At 43.1% G+C, this 20,937-nt stretch overlaps 1 protein-coding gene across 2 annotated transcripts in view; it reads right to left on the bottom strand.

The window, feature by feature from the left end:
- Nucleotides 1-9,607, bottom strand: part of tpst1 (tyrosylprotein sulfotransferase 1) — a 40,388-nt gene extending 30,781 nt beyond the window's left edge. For both annotated transcript variants that reach the window (XM_083671395.1, XM_083671394.1), the window contains exon 1: nucleotides 9,457-9,607. The gene's annotated coding sequence lies outside the window, so the exon portion shown is untranslated. The remainder of the gene's footprint in view (nucleotides 1-9,456) is intronic.
- Nucleotides 9,608-20,937: the final 11,330 nt, after the last annotated feature.

Raw genomic sequence — 20,937 nt, forward strand, 5'->3', positions numbered from 1 at the left:
GAGAATTTGCCCTTCAGGCACAGATCTAAAAATCAGATATACCTCTCTGAATCCTAACCTGGTGCAAAATGCAAAACTGATCTTGGATCAGCATATAAGGGCAACCATGTCAAATGATCCACTTCATCCCTAATAAGGCCACAATGAACTCCCTCAACAATCTCCGGTCCTTAGCAATTGTTCCGGCTCGATATACAGTATACTCTGTGAAAGGGGTGGGACCAGCATGCAGCATCTCCAGACATTGCCGCTATTGGAAAGAGGCCGTGGGTGGAAGAAGCTCTGATGCCATCATAGACAACAGTTCCACTCATAATAATGAATGCACACACGCACACACAATACTAGTCACATCTCACAAAACAGCAATGGGAAACAGCACACACTCTCACAAATGCAGGAGTATACACACATCTTACATAACTCAAATGAGCTGACACACACACACACACACACACACACACACACACACACACACACGATTCAGGATATTTACGGCATCAGCTTTCCCTGCGGGGACAAGCTCCGAAGGAACCATGAGAAAGGCAACGATGCTGTTATCCTCTCACTCATTTCCCTGTCCCTGTTTCAAAGCTTTAATTATGGACTCAGCTCCCTATTAGACTGCAGAGTGGCATCCCAAGAGCTAGCAACCACTGATAAGGAGGGGAGGAGGGGAGGAGGGGATGCTCTCCTTCAAGGTCTACACTGCTATGTTTAGAAATACAGGCTTTCAGAGGTGGAATACGTGGTTGTGACAGGCATCTTGAGCTACTGACGGAGGTGAAAAATCGTGGATAAGCAGCAAAGACCTCCGGCGAGGCTCGACTGACAAGTGAAACAGTAGCACTCTTGTCTAATTTCAAATAGACCCATAGCCACTTATCCCTTAGTCTCATTCCCAGACACTCCCACCCAAATGCGCGAAAGGTCTGATGGACCAACGCGTCAAACTTAGCCTTCATTAAGCCAACGGAAAGACTGTCGAACACAGATGGCACGTAGCCACTTGATATCGCATCAATCATCTCCCACCCCAGTGCTTGCACACCCCACAGGGTTGTGTTTCGGAGTTACGTCTTGTAGCCGTGTGATTCACTGAAATAAAATAATAACAAATACTTTACTCTTGTAATGCGCTGTGCGCAATAGCCTGGGAACAAGGTTACTTATCCCTTGGCACTTTGTCCTGAAAGGACTTGAATAGATCAGTATTATGGAAAACAGTACAAGAGCCGATCAGAGGGCAATTTCCGTTTCAATGTTATTCATTACCATAAACAAAAACAATCAGTTCTACAAGAGCTGCTTAGGAGGAGAAGGGGCTAGGAGTCTATTTTGGAATTGGGCCAAACAGGCCAAGGGTGTGGAGCAGTGGAAGCTGTTGGAGGTAGAAATCGGAGCATGTGTGTTTGATACTATTCCCTCATTCTGTTTTATGCATTACAATGAGCCCATCCTCCAATTTCTGCCCTCCACCAGCCTCCCCTGGTGTGGAGGTCCCTGTACTGCTCTCTTGCCCAACCATCTGTTCCCCTTTGACATCATGTTGCCAGTCCCCTCCCAGTTGGTACTGAGGAGGAGCCCAGTAGTTCTCATACATCTAAGCAAACACCCTCTACTGTAGGGTAAACAGATTAACACGTGGGGTACATTTCAGGAGACACATGGATAAGGCCTGGACTGACTTATATTCCATCACCTGTGAACATTTATTGAGATTCTTGCGTACTTGCATAACATTTCTCTTGAGCTTCAAATTGTAGTGGTGGATTTTCTCACGGCATACCAGCCACTGGTGCTCATCTTTCTCCTTTCCCATGGCCCACCCATACAAAGTCACACCTCTGAAACTCCTCCTTAGTGACTCAATGTTTATGGGACGGGAGTGTAAAAACATGCCTGCTGACACCTTTAGACTATCATAGAGAGAGAGTGGACGAGTGCTCCGGTTTCCCAAGGTTGCTTAAGCTGCAAAGACCCTAGAACATCCGTCTCTAACAGCCTAATACTGTTATCATCTCATGCTCTTTTGCTCCCCTTTCGAAAAGGCAGATCTGGTACCTCTCTAAATCCTGCCATCAAAGAAGGGAATATGGGAAAGTAAACAAATCTACTCAACTCAGTTAGAGGAGAAGGAATTTCTGAGGTAGAGCATTCCAATCTCAAAGCCACCACCACCAGCCTGAATTACCTCCGCAGTTCAGCTTTACTACGGTCTCTAGTTTCACCTTCACTGAGAGATGAAATAAATAGAATGCTGTTGGTGTTAAATTAATTGGAGGCACTTCACTCCAGTCACGTTACAGATATTGTATCCTTCTCTCCCTATTTTTTCCATTGATCCGTTGGGATGGGGGAGGTGGGGGGTGGGTAGGGGCTGACTCTCCAAGGAGCAACGTTGAAACCAGACCACATCAACACTTAATAACAAGGGAGTGATCCTCTACACTTTGAGGTCCTGACAGAGAAGATGTGAAGGGTCTGTTTTGGAACAGGGGGTGGTGGAGGAGAGAGCAGGAAACTCATCTTTCCATCTGGAATGAAGAAAGGGATTGTTGAGAGGGGTTTCTCTCCACTGCTTGCTTGCTTTGCCATTCATCTTACGCTTAAGGGCTCTGACATGCTTGATATGAATGCCAGCAAGGTCAAATGCAACATGTTTTTCCAGTAGATTTTGTTAAATGATGTGTAATAGCAAGTAAAGTGTTCCAGGCAATGGCTACACATTATAGAAATGCAGAGATGGGGGAACCAAAAGCTCGTGGGAAAAGCTGAATCGACTGTTCTGTCTTTCAAGCTTTAGCTTAATGGGTGACAAAATGGATTAGAAAGTAGCCTAACCCACTTTAACAATCAATTCACAAAGGTCATTGTGTCCCAATAGTTCTCTGACAGTGGTCTACTAGAATCCATATGGCTCTATTTAAATGATTATATTCTGACCATGGAATATACTGTAGAAAGTAACCTCACTGCATTCTGCTTTTCCAGCAGAAACTGTAAAACATGTTTTACTCACCATTGTTGAGGTCAGCAGACTCAGCACTACCTCGGGCAAGACTCTGACACTAACTATCCCAGACTGAGAAACGATCAATTTACCTGAGGCCCGAATGACCATGGTTTGTCTCTCTTGAAAAACAACACAGCCTGTATAGCTTTTGAATATGCTACGAAAGTAACAAACTGCAGAACTGCAATACGATTGCTAGCAAAAGATAGTCAGTGCAGTAGCTAATAACGGTAAATTCCAGTAAATTACTAAATGTACCTTACCTGCAAGCTTAGTAAACCTTGGCCAAAAGCAAACATAAAACATATTTACCGCTAGTTAGCAACCGCTCAGATTTACTTTTGCTAGCAGTCATAACTGTGATGTCTGTCTCCAAAAATGTGTGAGTTTTTGACATGCTGACTTCCATAGCGTATTAGATATTTCGTCCTACAGTATTACTACTACCACTCCCATACAACAGCTGGATCAACCAGCAGAGCAGTGGTGCTTAAACTGGACACGACCTTTAACCCCACAAGGAACACCATACATACCATACAAGAGGACCACTAAAACAGCTTGGAGGTGGGGGTCAGGAGAGAAGATGAAGTTGTGCCTACCAGCGAAACATATTTGCCTACCAGCGAAACATAATATAAACAATATGAATAATAAATACAAATCTCTGTTGGTGTTAAACATATGGATGCTCTACTGCCTCAAGGGTCTCTGGAGGTATTACGCAACAAGCACACAAGGCAGGGAAGGTAAACAGTGAACTCCCCCGTTATTTGGACAAACTTTGTGTCATCGCACTCCCTAGGGCTTTCTTCTGCCAGTGTTTATTGATTGAGGTGACCTCTGGTCCATCCACGCAGTCATAGTGATAGCCTACTGTGCATACTCAGACATGCGTACAGCAGTAAGACTTTACATTAGCATTGCCTTTATAAAGGCTTAATAAGCACTTAATCAACTGCATATAGGAATTATGCAATGTGACCCTAATCCTAATTAAGGTAACCTTGATGTATAGTGTGACACCTCTTAAATTATCATACTGTATAATGAGGTTTATGTAAGGACTAGGTGTGATGATAGGGATTATTGGCCTTATTGGCTTAGCTGTGGGACATGGTAGGAATGTGTTAACAAGTAGGCTACCGGTTCCAGGGGAGGCTGGCGGAGGCAGAAATCGAAGGACGGGGCTCATTGTAATGGATGGAATGGAATGCGTGTGTTTGATACCATTCCTCATTCCATTCCATCCATTACAATGAGCCTCTCCTCCGATTTCTACCTCCGCCAGCCTCTCCTGACATGTTCAGAGTGGAAGACGTCTGATGCCCTGCCAACTGCAACATAATTAAATGCACTGCCTCTACATTTCACAGAGTGATCCAAATAAATAAATAATAATAATAATAATATAAATCGAGAGTGATACATACAATTTAAAGCTGATGAATTAGTAATACAAGTGTACTACACAACCTGCATTCTCTGCACTAGATACCCTATGATCAACTACACCTCTATAATGAGAAACTTATAAAGGAGGACAAATCAATATGTTTAAACAAAGATCAGTTAACGACGGTTAACATCAAGGAATCCAATAGTTAGGGGTCAGCTGTTAGCACTTGTACTGGGGCCAGTAGGACGCAATGCACATTAATGGATCTTTGGACCTCCTCTACAAATGTTGACATTTAACACTCTGCTGCACTGGAAGCTGCAAATGACCCAGAGTTTCAACTTAAAAATGTGGGAAATACGTTGTCTCAAGTCTCTACCCTCTGGGGTACAGTGCATTCTGGGATCACGTTACAACCATTTCTACTTTAAATGGAGGCAATAGCATTGTGGCTTGCCAGCTCAGGAGAAATGTCAGCACTCCAGAAAACCATTAGTTCTACCCCTTTACTTTAAGAACTTTAGCAAAAACTTTCCTCTCAGTACTGCCTCAGTGATCACACCAGGCACTCTCCCAGTCAACTCCAACCCAGCCTCTAGGTGTGGCATTAAGTTGTTGGGAACATTTCCAGGCTCAAGAAGAACCCCTTTTAGTCAAAACTGTCCATTAGCAAGTCCACATCCCTACTCTCCAATCAGGTGCACAGATAGGCCTAGGCCTGGAGTGAGGCCTAGTTACCTAGCATTTAGCAAAATGTTCTAAAAAGGGCAGTGGCTCCAGCCAGGCAGGGTAAACAGAGTGGGCTGAGATTAATCATAGCAGGCATTTCAATTAGACACCAGAGCCACCGGGCACACGCACAACAGCGACCCTGCCGCCTCTTCATTAACATCTCCTGATGAATTGTGGTTCTACTCCCTGCCTTCTATCTACACACACACACACACACACACACACACACACACATCTTGTCTGGACTACTGGTGGACTGGAAAAGCTCTTTTAGTGTTATAGTTTTTCCAAACACGTTTCTTGAAACTATAGCTCAATTTCTCAAAACTCTAAACACAAAACTGAAAAGAGTTAACCATTTTGTCAAAACTCTGTTCTCTCTTCTCAAAACTGATTCTTTCCACCAAAACGATACACACAGCTATCATATGAATATCTCTTACAGAGTATCAATTAAACACTGGTGTGAAACTTAAACCATAACCATCAAAATACTGTTTATACAGATAATAGTTCAGTGTAGCTTCATGAGGCTTTATGTTACATATTCAAATGTATAAAATTGTGTAGAAATTGTTTCCTTTTTCTCCTTTTTTAAAGTTTAGTTGTTGTTTTTTTCCCAAAATGGGTTGCAATTTTATGGTACATACAGTATAAAGACTGTTACCATATTGTCATACAATACTGTGAATATATCATAAATATTGCATTATAGATATTGCAATCATTGTATCAGAATAGGATACAACGCACATTTGTCTATCCAATGAGCTCCAATTGGACTAAACTCACAACCCAGCTTCCCAGAGTCATACTGTAAACTTATAGTTGATACTGCAACATTGTTAGAGTTCTGAGAATACACAAATGTCACCTATTTTGGCAAAACTGACTGCAAAGAAAATTGTTTTTCGTAGGCCCACAAAAAATAAAAATAAAAATATAAAATGCAGTGAAACAGATCTATATGTAAATCAGTCCGCATCCCTCCTCCAATCCTGATCAGGCCAGAGGACCTCATCTACATTGCCTGCAATGTTCTCCATGGCCAAGCAGTGGGGGGAAAAACGTCTGTGAAAAGTATATACAGTATAGGCTACACATACTCCATAAACGTAAGACAAAACAATATTCCACTATACATTTCTCTAAGCCCTGTAGATATCCATAGAATCCATGAGGTTCCATGACTGTAATTACTGTAGAGAGTACAGAAGACTACTGAAGTGGATACTTACCTATTCTCATCTCTAAATGCCCGGATAACTGAGGCTACCGTGAAGCGGCTCAAATTCGGCTGGAAATTCGCTGCCCAGCTTTGGTCATTGTTAGGCCATGATTGAGTACATGGTCAACCAAAGTCGCATGGAACAGGTGAGAAGTGAGAGTGAGACCAAATGATAATTAGGGTGTGGCATTTTGAAGGCCAATGTTTTCCAGGTGAACAAAGTGTGCTAAATGATGTGATTTGTGCTTAGAGTTTTGCAAAAATGTGATTTAGAATTTCTATTTGAGTGAAAACAATGGAATTGTGCTTAGAGTTTAGCAGTCTGCGGTCTTGTTATTGATACATGAGCTTCAAGTTTTCAGAATTGTGTGCATAGTAATTTTTTGTGTGTATACTATGGAGAACAACTAATCATACAGGGTTGAAAGTCCACGTTTTAACTCTGTGCCATCCACTGTAAACAACTGCAGTCCAGTATGTAGAGAGAGAGGGGGAGATGGTGAGAGAGAGGGAGAGAGGGGGAGAGAGAGGGTATAAATCAATACTGTATTGTCACTTCCACACAATGCAAAGTCCATTTGGCACCAGCAGCTAGGCCATCCATTTCGACTGAAACAGACCTTAATTTCTATGGCAATCAATCGTTCAGACCACAGGAAGAGGAGCAGGATTTTAAAATAATTGTCTCCAGAACCGACAAACTCCTGACTGAAGCTCATGTTACAAACATTCCTCTTTCATCAAGAAGGAAGACATCAGTGTCTTCCACAGCATCCACAAGCCAGAAAACCTAATTTAGTTTTAGACTAGGTTCTTCTGTTTTGATTTCTACAGTACCAGAATGATAATGAATGATGTTGTATTCAGCTTAGCAAGCCTACCGAATAAACCCACGGTTCTCTCCTCGGCTGAAACTTATTTTACAGAGAAGAAATGATAAGGCATTTACATAGTAATAACACTGTAATAACCAATTAATGAATTGATTGTTTCTTTTGGATTCATGATAAACAAGCACCTCTAGGTAGCACCTGGTACTAGTTAGATACAAACTGTGTAGAATTTATTGAAGTAAGTACCCATGGTTACCACATAATTACATACTGATAGGTACTGTAGCCAGCAGGTAAGCACAAGGCAGACACTATGTAACAGTGGAAAATAAATCACTACCCCCTTCTCTTCCTGACATGAGTACAGAGCTATCTTGCTTAGCCATCCTTCCTACAAAGTGCTGTCATAACCTCACAGAGTTCTCTTCCTGGAACATTTGGCCAAACAAAAAGCAGGCCAACAATCAATAAAGTCTCAAGGACATCCAAGGGCTGGCACACTAAGATCATCTCAACAGGCCAATGCACAAGACTCTGACAGGACATACTGAAGGTGCAAGATACAGAGGAAGAGCACAAAGCATGATGGAGGAAGACTATACAGGACATCCGTTAGACTTTTTGAAGTAATATTTCCACCGCATATTGCAGATGAAGCCCTTGGTAGGATACAGCAGCGTTTCGCAATAGTTGCGCAAGACACGCAAGTGAAACATAGCAGTATTGTGCCATGAATTACCAGAATGCAGGGGGCAATAAATAACAAATCACTAATCAGCAAAGTGATTCAAGATTGGCTGAAGTGCCCAAACTACACAATGGGATAAATCTGCCAGTGAATAAATAGTGTCAGTCTGGATAATCACTTATCCTACACTGTGTCAACTCTGCGTGGGCAGACATCAGTGATGAGGCTACATCTATTCAACTAATATGACTACACATTCGTGGGCAGGTATCTAAGAGAGAGAGAGAGAAAGAGAGAGAGAGAGCGCAATTGTGTCTACCGTAAAACGCTGGTTTGAGTCATCATAATTGCAAAGCTGCGGGGGTATTCTTTTGAAACCAGGAAATGAGGGGGACCGTGCCAAAGACTAAACCGTCTCCTGCAGCTGTGGAACCAGCAAAGACAGCGCAGGAAAAGAACTGAATCTAACTGGACTTTGTCTTCGGACAGACCACCTGCAAGAGCAGATGTGTGGGCATCAACTCAAGTTGCCAGTATATTCATAAGCATGCACACAGCAACCGCTAACAGTTACGGGTTCAATAGATCGTCCCATGCCTACTAAATAGCCTGTTGAATAACAGAACCATAGTGATCAGTTATCGTACCAGGGAGAGAAATAGTTAAATCTACTTGTAAAAGACAGGACATTTGATTTGGCTTTGTCAAATATCTACTATAATTTCTCGTGTACATGACAGGGGAAAAAAAGTCAAAGGCTTAGTCAACATGTGTAGGAATGCCCTATATCAGACACTAGCATTGTCACTCTGCTTTGTAGCCTAAAGGCAGCAGCTGCTAATAGGGTAAAACACGTTGGCTGCGGCTGGTGTAGATGCATCTCTAATTGTGTGAGTAATTACCGGATAACTACAGGATGACAAAAATGAAGCCAACTGCACTCACATGATTGTGCTTCCGCGTGCATAATTTTCTGTGATATGTGGGAAGGCTATTCATCAATATTATATGGATAGCCCTATAAAGGGGCGACAGCCAGTCACTCTATCATTTTCACTACCGTACGTCAGTCCACCAAAGCCGACATTTATTTCGTTATGCGCATCTTAAATCAGGTGTTGTTAATTGTTCAATATTCACATTTGAGAGGACTCATCTATTGTATACATTAAAAAAAAAACGATACAAAAAATACGGTGACTAAATCTAAACACGATCCTCGATGATGGAAGTAAGAGCCTAAGAGGTCTGTTTCCATATAAATATTTCCCATTTCCCAAATCATTCGTATCCTATACAAGATAAATTGTCAGGGATTTCACATCACGCACGTGCCAAAACATTCTCAATTATGCAAACCTATTAGCGCGTTACAAAGCTTCACCAAAACAACTGAGCCGAAATGACAATGACGACTATTCATACTATTCATAGATTCAAGAGTTGCGAATTGGTGCTACGCTCAATCAGAATGCATAGTGCTACATTGTCGCTGTTTCCAATGATGGTAGAAGAGGAAGGAAAGAGGCACTGCTACATTATCTTTCACTTCATACCTACCTAATGGAGCGGATCCGTTGCGAGAGATTGTTGATGTTCTGGTTAGCTAACTGTTCCTAAGAGTTGAAGACCGTTGCTCGTACATTCCATTCGTTTTACTTGCCTCCGCTCGGCTTTCGCTGATACAACGTACAGTACAAGATTACTTGTTACTGGTTTCTTTTCATTTGTATCGCAGCTAACGCGTCACACCGTACTTATTAGGCTGGTGCCCCGGTATTGAAAGCCAGTTTGCGATTGGCCCACCTGCGAAAGATGTGTCTGTCTCAGAGTAGTGGATTGGTCCAATATATTGCGGGGCGGAATAAACAATGAAGCAACACTTTTAAAGAAACAGTGACCCCTGCAAAGTATTAAATATCACTCATAATATTGCAGTAAATCATACACATCATGACTTTAAGTTGTCCCCTACTATATCGATGTAATTACTGTTGTATTAACATGTTATTACATAGTAATTCGGTAATGATATGGTATATGGAGTTTGTGAGCTGTTCTCCTTATTCTACCTGGCGGTAACACAAACTGCTCAACTACAATGCAATTACAAAGCAATTACTTACCTACTGGTACACTATGTTAAAGTTATCACTAGAGAAATTAGGATAGAGTTTCTACATAGGTACAGAAGCAACTAAAGTGCTGTGTCAAGTGTAACCCATATATGCATTCACACATGAGAATATTCAAGAACTGTTTTTTTTTCTCAATAAATTCAGATTAAACCAACTTATTTTTCTTTGTTTCCCAAATAAATCAAATTTTAAATAAACGTCTTCAGTCACTTTATATCTCAGTGAAGCATTTCAGATTTAGCCAATACAGCTTTGCATGCCCATTCTCTCTATATGAAAATCAAGGTAATAAGAACTTAGGCCTACAGTACAGTCGTACTAAGCCCCAATGTAAGCTACTGTATATGCTGTTGCCCACACACTTGTTGCTGCACATACATACAGTATGTGAGCGTTGGGTTTGGGTTGGCCTGATAGGTGGAGAACTCCCAGGCCCCTTGCGAGTCTCCCTCACTGCTATCTGAGACAGCATTAGCCTGAAGGCTTACTGCAGAGATGGAGGTTAGCATTGTACTGTAGGCTCCTCCATGAAACCAAGTCTGCGTAGTTTGGTGGATCTCCTCTGCTGAGACCAGTGGAAGCTGGTGGAGGTAGAAATCGAAGGACAGACTCATTGTAATGCGTTGAATGTGTTTGATACCATTCCTCATTTTGTTCCATGCATTACAACAAGCCCGTCCTCTGATTTCTACCTCCACCAGCCTCCCCTGATTGAGTCCCTCTCTGACCATTTTTAACAGGATGAAAATGTGTTCGGATGTTGTCTGCTCTCTACAGAAGATGTATTTTGATATAAAATAAATAAAATAAATAAATAAAAATAAAAATCTTTGAGGATGAAATGAACTCTGGCAGATGGACTACCATATTAGAAGATCATAAAAATGTCTAGCCAGGTCTTCTGGGGGCATTTCATGCAATGAAACAATAAAAGAAAACAGTCTAGTCCAGCTCCCCCCCCACCCCCTCCCCTTCTCTCCCTTCTCTCCCCTCTCTCTCTCTCTCTCTCTCTCTCTCTCTCTCTCTCTCTCTCTCTCTCTCTCTCTCTCTCTCTCTCTCTCTCTCTCTCTCTCTCTCTCTCTCTCTCTCTCTCTCTCTCTCTCTCTCTCTCTCTCTCTCTCTTTGGAGTAAGTCTAACAACAAAGCCCAGGCAGTCATGCAAGCAGCAGTCGTTTTGGCATGTTTTTCTCTGCTTTGTTTTTGGTGGTGCTAACAGCATACCTCTGCCACCTCCAATAAAGATAATCACATATCAGGAGATACAAGGTGGGTTGGAAGCAGCCAGGATCTAGATCAAACAGTCGGCCTACCAACAATCTAGTCAAGTTGTCTTGATTGCTTCACGACGCATGATCCCTTTCAATATATACTGCACACTTCACCTCTTTTTTGTACAAATCTTCTGACCCAAAACTGCCATAAAAAACATTATTATTGTGCTATATTTTAATATTACCAATAAATCAGGGAAGGCTGGTGGAGGTAGAAATCGGAGGACAGGTTCAGTGTAATGCATGTAATGGAACGAGGAATGGTACTTGTCCTCCGATTTCTACCTCCACCAGCCTCTGCGATACATACATCGTCACTGTGAACTCAAATGACACCACAAATAAATATTTTCAATGCCAACCTCATTTAAGATCTGTAAGTGGGATTTGTGGTCAAAGTGTCTTTGCATTCACATGTATTCATTCAGCAGTATATCAGTTGCTCTGGTCCTGAGAGCCCTTCAAGTCAATCAGTGGAGGCTGGTGGAGGTAGAAATCGGAGGACGGGCTCATTGTAATGCATGGAATGAAATGAGGAATGGTATCAAACACGTGTGTTTATTATCATTCCTCATTCCATTCCATGCATTACAATGAGCCCGTCCTCCGATTTCTACCTCTACCAGCCTGCCCTGGCTGAAACACATCAGCTCTCAGAGGACAACACCACACAGATGACAGAGACTCTAGTAAAAATGAAAAAAATAAGTTCTCTTTCTCTGTCAGAGACATTTCTCATGGCAAAAGTCCTTTGAACCAAGAGGCAGAGAGGCCAAGAGGGAGAAAAAAAAGATTCCGGATGATCAATGATGCCGTTATTGTAGACTCTCTGGTTTCAGTCGGACTGAGCGGTCAGCAGGGACCAGCTCTCATCTCCGGCAGAGTTCAAAGTGCATGTTAAGTGATCTGACTGGCACTGAAAACTTGAGACGAAATACATAGGCTACCTACAATGCGCTGCTCTGCTGTGCGAGGCATCAACGGGATGTTCTTAACTAAGGGTTAAGTGTTAACGAAACAAGCTACTTGTTGCACTTCATTACAGAGTTCAACTAACAACCTGGCCACAGCCCTGTGAGACTAGTTTACAACAGCCTGTTACAATGCACCATAGAAATCAACACTATCTCACCATTTTCCACCTCCCCCCGACTTGATGATTATACAGCTCCCACTGCACAACACTCTATAGCTCTTCCCCTCAAAGTGATTGCATTATTCCCATGCAATATGTCACATGTGAAAAGAGAGAAGGAGGTGAAAATAGCTCCTGCCACAATGTGTCCTCAGGGGACCTGTGTGAAAAGGTATTCAAAGCAAATGTATTGAGTGTGAGAGCGGATAGGAGTCATGGAAGAATTGGAGGAAATGACAGCCTGCACCATATCCCATAATGCATCTCTTCTCTGGGGCTTAGAATTGAACTGATGTTGGGGGGTGAAGTGGATTAGGCAGGGGGGCTCAGGTGGTGCAAAGAAAATTGTACTTGTTAAAGAATGCAAAGCTCTAGCATTTCATCAACACCCGAGAGCTCCTGTGTTCTGCTTCTGATTTGTCACTGACGAAGGTAGAGTCTCAACTCAGTATCAGGCAGTCTGGGCGTTGCTCCCAATTATCACCCTTTTTCCGTAAAGTGGGCAATATGTAATTGGTGCATACATTTTTTTACTTTTGAATTAATGATTAACGAAAGCAATTGATTCTTGAAGAATATAACTTAGAAATGCCTCATAAGCTTAGTTCAACTGTCTTACCCCATGAGAACCCAACTTTCTCTATTAACTTAGAGAATAAATAAATTGCGGAATTTCCTTTTTTAAATGGCTTTGCATTTGTTCTGATATGGGCATTGACAAACATGAAAAGGCAAACAAATTGCAAAAAAAAAATCAGGTCATGAAGGACTTAAATGTACCAGTTCTCTGGTCCTTCTTCCAACAAATAGACTGCTCATTGTCATATCTTGTCCCATTAAATTTGTTTAAACACAGCAGGTAAATCCAGGGTCATTTAAAGGGTACAGTTTGTGTGTCTCCTCTACTGTCACCCTGCGAGACACCATGTGCATCAAACAATGGAAAAGTGACTGACACAAAAACATTCCTTACCCTTGATTGACAATTAAATTGAGTAATTTACCAGAATGCATCTCTTTGTCAGTGTTTACTTTTCGACTTTCCTTCACTGAGGATTTCCCGATGAAGAGCAGCTGTTGTGAATTGAAAAATTGACGGAAATCTTTCACACGTTTGAATGAAATGCCAAAACTATTCAATACAGAGGCCCTTTATAAACTCATTCATTGTTCTTCCCTCAGCAAGACCATACTTATTACTCAAAAATCTATTCATTAGTCATTCTAAGGGGACGGGAGAAAAAAAGCTTTGTATGCAACGTTGCGCTCAAGGATCAGGATACAGGCTGAGGCTTTTCTGTGAAAAGTAAAACCGCGTTTCCAAATGGAAGAGATTAAGATCTCGTGACCCACATCATTTTATTTATTCTTTTCAGTCAGGGCTCTTGGCACACGGACGGCACCCCAGCTGTTTAGAGACTTGCTCCTGCAAAATAACTCTTTCTCCTCTTCCGTGCCAACTTGCCTCTGTCTCAACATTTGTATTTTTTTTAAGAAACCCCTATTTATCCAGGTTAGTCTCATTGAGATAAAAAAAAAAAAAATCCCTGAGACCTGAGAGAGTAAAACTATCTACTTCTTCCATTTGGCATTAGAACATTGACTGAACCAAAATGTTATGAAGTATAGTACATGTTGCTGTTTACGTTATATAAACAAATTACTCAGTTATCATGCATTCAACGAACATGATTTGTTAGAGAATTGTAATAATCTCGGAGTTAATAACATGGCTAGCTTAGTTATAGCAACAAAAAATGCATTACTGATTGTCAGTTGAACTTAGAAATATTTACATCTTGTAAGGAAATAATTAAATTGTTTTGCTATAAATGTTACTGTTGTGCTCATGTATGTTATTGTGGTGGGCAACTCCAGTTTCATACAAATGGTTTAAGCAATCGACAGAAACTGTATCATGCCAAGTTTAGTGTTATGACACATAATGAATGAGGCCATAATGAGGCCAGTGACGATACGAAATTGGACATCATTTTGTGAGAAAGAGAGAAGTGAAAGAGAGAGAAAGAGAGAGAGAGAGAGAGAGAGACATAGACAGAGAGAGGGGTGACATTAAGGACAGGTCTCTCCACACAGAAGCTATTGTTCCCACGACTCTCCCGGCATTGTGTCTCTGTTTACGTTCCTGGCACACTGAACCTCACATTCCCTGCTAAACCTGAGTCATCCCCTGTGATCATTAGGAATATCACTGCTGTTCCATCTGCAACAACAACAAACAGAGATAACTCAACACAGATAATGCAAAGATAATTGAATAAAGCCCTGTCTTTGCTGCTCTGAGAAAACATCATCTGTGAGATCGTCATTCGTCTGCCAGCTTTGCCCACTGTGGGCTTTTAATGAGAGGGGGTGTACAGACATTTTCATTTGAAATAACTCATAAGTGACACTGACGTTGAGCGGATGTTGCACTCAGAACTAATAAGAAGGCCTGGCGATGTGAGTACATTTCTGTGGCGGCCACCGACATGAAAAATAGTCGTCACGATATCAAAGCATTCTCTCATTGACAAGAAGTGGCTTTTTCTAATCTAAATGGATGTTCTTTGATCAGGAGAAAGTACACGTCGTCCTTTTCCTGTTATTATTCTCATGAAATGGTGAAGTGAATGCTCCGATAGTCCCCCCTCTCTCTCTTTCTCTCTCTCTCTCTCTCTCTCTCTCTCTCTCTCTCGTGTTTGGAAAAGTCTTGCCCAATGCCCTTATCTTTAGTTTTCAATCTGTCAGTGTCTGCATCTCAATGGTGCCAGTGCCTCTTTTCATGTCCTTTCCTGGTGGAAGCCACTCTAGTCCGTAGCTATTAATCACATCGCATGAAAGGAAAGGAAAGGAGATGAGTTAAAGGAAGCCATTTCTGACAGGGGAGGCTGGTGGAGGTAGAAATCGGGGGACAGGCTCATTGTAAAGCTACCATTTCTCATTCCATTCCATGCATTACATTGAGCCTGTCCTCTGATTTATATCTCCACCAGCCTCCCCTAGTTTCCACTGAGTCCTGAGACATAGCCAATGCCTCTTCTTCAAGCCTCCAGAAGCCCTCACCGCCTGCCTCTCCCTTTGGTTCCCAATTAGTGCCGGAGCATCTGGGCTGATTACTCAACAGCTTTTCAACTCCCGCCAGCAAAACAAGCAAAAAAAAAAACCAGGAGAGAAGGAGCTCTTGGCCCAGATACCTAAGTACTCAAAGCCTAAGAGGGTAAGGGAGCATGGTAAAGTACACAGGCAGCACAATGGGAGCGCTATGTCTCTGAACTAAGCCAGCGTGCCAAGGGATGGAGGGGGGAAGAGCAAGCGCCCCAATTCTCACTGTTGTTCCATTCGGTTGGGTTTTTGGGGGGAACTGCTGAAAACAAAAGGACTGGTAGTTCAAGTCCCAGGTGGGGTGTACTGTACTGCTGATTTCCCCTTGTTTTACTCCCTCATCGTACCAAACAAACGCGGAGTTGATCTATGTGTGTGTGTGTGTGTGTGTGTGTGTGTGTGTGTGTGTGTGTGTGTGTGTGTGTGTGTGTGTGTACGGGATAAAAGCACAGGATACTTGTTATGAGTTGTCCCTCACAATCTTCGTGTTCATACACAATCTCCTGTTGTAAACCGTTCACTAATGTATGAGAAGTTGACTGAAACCAGTGACAGCCCTGGTATGTAGCCGTCGACTGACCCCACCTCTGTGACCTCTGTATGGCACGTGCAGTGAGAAGAAAGCCAGTGTGCAGTATGCTTTTTCCCTCAGTGGGCCGGTGACCGTTACTTGCACACACTCCCGTGAATTAGCAGGCTGTCCCTCCAGTTTAATTGCGGTGAATCGGGCTTGGCGGGACTCCGACCGGGTCTTAGCCTAAGCCGATTGTCGGTAGCCCACTGTTTAGGTACGGTCCTATGGCAGATGGAGAGGAGGAGGAGGAGGTAGTGGTACAGTACAGTAGTAGAAGTGTGTGTGTGTGTGTGTGTGTGTGTGTGTGCGGGCGTGTGTGTGTGCGGGCGTGTGTGTGTGTGTGTGTGTGTGAGGACGTGTGTGTGCGTGTGTGGGGGGGGGGGGGGGGGGGTAGGGTTAGGGTTAGGGTTAGGGTTAGGGTTGGGGGGGGGGGGTCATGGCAACAGGAACATTTCAGGGAGTGACAGGAATAATAAAAGCAGAGGAGCAGGAATGCACAACCAAGGTGATAACATCATCGTGACAGAGACAAGGGTGATAAATGGGACTGATTCAAAAAATGATGATGATTATGATGATGACAATAATGATGATGATGATGATGATGATGATGATGACGACGATGATGAAGAAACAGGAAGGAGGACTATTAATTAAGAATACAGTCATATTAGTCATAATAGTCCTTTGGACAGATTTTTCAAAGGAGCGGAGACCAGCAACTGATTGCATTTCCCTTTGCTACAGCACCAAGACTGCCCTCCAGACATCCAAGAGAACATCCTATGGGAGGGGGGGGGGGTTGTGTCTGCAACTGGAAACACTTCAGGGAGGAAATCCTTTTAAAATGAGAGGGAGGGAGAGACGACCCTGCGGTAGCCAGCCTGCTGACTGGCTGACTGGCTGGCTGGTTGGCTGGCTGGCTGGAGGCACCAGTGGTGGATGACGCCAGGTGGAATGCTAGTCGAGACAGGCTGGGTTTAGATAGGGACACAGAGAAAGACCAGAGAACACTTCTCTGTTAGATCTATTTCCTCAACAGGTCTGCCTGCTATCATGATTGTTGCGACTTTGCTCTTGAAAACCCAGTGACGCACAATGACAAATGAATGCTTAGCGCACACAAATCCCACAAACCCGTTTCTAGGAATGTCAGGGACGGAAACAAACTTCGGAGAAGGACTGCTGGGCATGAACAGCACAGTATGTGGGCTGCTGAAGTGGCAGAAAAGCAGTCATGGTTTGAACAGTTGTCATACTCGCTGCTGAGTACGACAGAGGTTTTATTCTGTGAACCCTGAGAGGAGTTGTTAGTGCAGTTTGGTGACTGTTATACACCAAAGGAGGACACAAAGACACACTCTGGTGTCTTTGGTGGCTCACTGGCCTGCATTACTTCATGTGTAATAAACTCAATACACCCCGCTGAGGAATGCTATGAAACATCTGTGGCAGTATGTGTGTGTGTGTGTTTGATACCATTTCTCTTTCCATTCCATGAGCTCGTCCTACGATTTCTACCTCCCCCAGCCTCCCCTGACTGTAACAAGATGAGAGAAAGACATAGAGAGTATTAGAGGCCAGGGGTCAGGGTTCTTTGACATGGCCTGTGCTCTCATTCCCATCATGCAAAAGGATATCTTCCCTGTCTCATCTATAACCCATAGGACGCCATGCCCTCGACAGCCACCCTCATGAACTTTGAACCCTGGCCCTGCTACATCATTGGCTAGAGGCCAGGGGGTGCCATTCTCCATCTGGATATATGGAACGTGAAGGAGTAAGGTTTCAGAAATGGACATGTGGTTTCTAGTATGCACGGCAGCTTAGTACGCTTCTCCTAAACCATAAGTCACTTGGTAGGGGTCCTTCTGAAGGGGTGTTGCTTTACTGTTACTGTTAGGCTTAGTTTAGGGTTGAAGGTGATGATTTTTTTTTAAACGTTTGTAGATAGAGAATTGAGAGCAGGTGGGGGGGAGAAAAAATGGAGCAAGCTTCGTTCAGGCAGGACACTTTAAATTAGTGCTAGCTGTCTGTCAGGTAACCTTGTCCCCAGGCTATTGCACACTGCACGTATAAGCCTGGAACAACTCACACCTGGGTTGCCTGCCATGAAATATGCATGTATGTGTTGTAGTCATTTATAACTCCCAGGCAGGGAGCTCTTAAAAGAGTGGAGCCATCCAAATAGCCAAATTGTGTAACCATGTTATATTCAAGACATTAAACTAAGACGTGAGTGTTTTGATAAATGCGTAATTGCTGTTTAGGAGATATTATCACTTTTATGAACTGAATGACTACAGTGTTGTGGTTGTAGTCGATGAACAGACTTGAAATGACGAATGAAATTGACTAGGGATTGAGTTGAGAGGCAGAGGAGATGTTACAGGTAAAAGTTCTGGATGAGCCTTTTTCACTCTCTGAAAAATGACCTGCAGACCTCACACGGCGCCCTCCGCTTGTCTCTGGCGCTCAATGTTCGCGTACATCAAAAAGCTGAGCCCCGTTCCAGCTCTCTCCCTTCATTACTCTCCTCCTGGTCGAGTGGTTGTCTCCGCTGAGCATCTGGAGGCTCTGTACCCGTGTGCCGCAAACACTGCCAGATAGCGTGCGCTTTGTAGATAGTGATATGGATGTTTTATCTTTGTTGGACTTGGATAAGACGAGGAATAATGTATTTTTCCAAAACCATGTCCAAAGCCTTTCTAACATGAAGCAATGGTGGAGAATGCATAAAGGTGAGGCGATTTTTCATGGTTATCTGGGAGTTTCACGGAAAGATCCAGAGAAACCCGGGGAGGCTGCAGAGTTGGCCTTTACTATTATAGCCGTCTCACACATTCAAGGATCAAGGTCTTGTGTGGGAAGTCTTAGAGGACATGTCCCTCTACTCTATCAAACATTAACTTTTACTCAATGAGACTCAGCGATGTAGACTTGATGTTTACGAATCATAGCTCAAAGATAACCCAACTCTTGTGCTCTCGTATACAGTGTACTGTTTACAGAACTGATCGAGGGTTTGATATCCAGAATGACATTTGGGTGTAAAGGGCACTGCTGTATGTGTGTGGAGAGATGAGTTGAGATTGACAACCATTGGCACAAAAGGTCAGCTATGACTGCTCAGCTTATCAGCCTGTTGGTGACGGCTTTGAATGTATTAACATTATAGCCAGAGCTGTGAGAGGCTGGTGGAGGTAGAAATCGGAGGACCGGCTCATTGTAATGCATGGAATGGAATGAGGAATGGTATCAAACGTTTGATACCATTCCTCATTCCATTCCATGCATTACAAAGAGCTCGTCCTCCGATTTCTACCTCCATCAGCCTCCACTGAGCCAGAGCAGTGAGACGCCTGATGTCTACTATGGCCTTGATGCCCTTGCCACACTAAACGATCAGAAAACAGTTAAAATGGATGAAGTCACTCTCCAATTTGATCCGTGGGATTCAGGCGTGACTTTAGAAACAACCTAGCAACTGAACAACGCAACCTAGCGACTCTACAGGAAACCTTGTTTCTAATTGGCTAAACAGACAAATGGACTGCGAAAAGTTCAATTCCTTCCAACTTTTTGGAAGGACTTTTTCCGTAAAAAAAACTGCCAAAACATATGAAATGGACACAGATAGACCCTTGTCATCTCCGTTGTCTGACAACAGATGAGTCCCATTGAGAAACCATTGGCTAAATCTGTAATGAATGAATAGCATAGTTTGCTGTGGCCTTAGCCTCTAAGTAGGATGAGGACCTTTTTATTAGCCATAGTGGTGAAACCCCTGGTGTCTATGGTGATTAGGTATTAGCATTAGCCACAGCGGTGAGATACAAGCCTGTCATCTCCAATAGGATTGAATTGATGAGCGTTAGCTTCAGTGGTGAGTTCATTAGCAATAGCAGCAGAGGTGCTAGTCCACTGTGTCCTTGTCCAGAGTATATGAACCAGTGGCCATCACGTAGCGAATTAACGCCACCTCTGATCAGTCATCAGCCCAACTGCAGTGGTTATTAGACGCAGCACATCTCTCTCTCTCTCTCTCCCACACACTTTGATAAGATTGGAATATGTAATTATATCAAAATGATTTGCAGTGAGGAGAGTTTGATTATTAAAATGATTCATAGTTTAACGCAATGTCCTACGGTCAGGGGAGGCTGGTGGAGGTTGAATGCATGGAATGGAATGAGGAATGGAATGAACCGCATGTATTCCTGCTCTCTATCTCTTATGGGAGTGGTGTGTGGTGTGTGTGTGTGTGTGTGTGTGTGTGTGTGTGTGTGTGTGTGTGTGTGTGTGTGTGTGTGTGTGTGTGTATGTAAGTGTGTGTAAGTGTGTCAGGGAGTGGGAAGAGGGTTTCTGGGAAATATGGAAAGATACATAACTCTTTTTATGTTTTTTACATAATGCAAAATGAATGGGGCCAATTTGGCCGGAATGCTTTGGCACAAATAAGGCAGGGGCGAGTCCGTCTTAATCAGACCTAATGCATTTACTGTTTAATTGGACATGACACTTTATTGTATTTCCTGCCCACTTTGCCGAAGCCCCAGGGAGCCCTGGCCAAGGCTGGTGCCTGTGTGGCGAAACTTGAGCCCAATCAAGGCGAGAGACTCCTTCAATAAAGACCTCCTGATTGTGCAGTGTCAGAGATTCGCCCTGGTGGTTCACTTTCTGAGTGGGAAGAATATCTTTTCGACAGTGAAAGCTGTCGTACAGACGTGGCCATTAAGGCCGTATGCGCCACTAATCATGTCATCTTTAATGTTGCAGTATCCGATAGCAGATACTGTAAAATGGGAGAAATGGGGG

Source organism: Argentina silus (assembly GCF_951799395.1).
Source record: "Argentina silus genome assembly, chromosome: 6".
NCBI classification, from domain to species: Eukaryota; Metazoa; Chordata; class Actinopteri; order Argentiniformes; family Argentinidae; genus Argentina; species Argentina silus.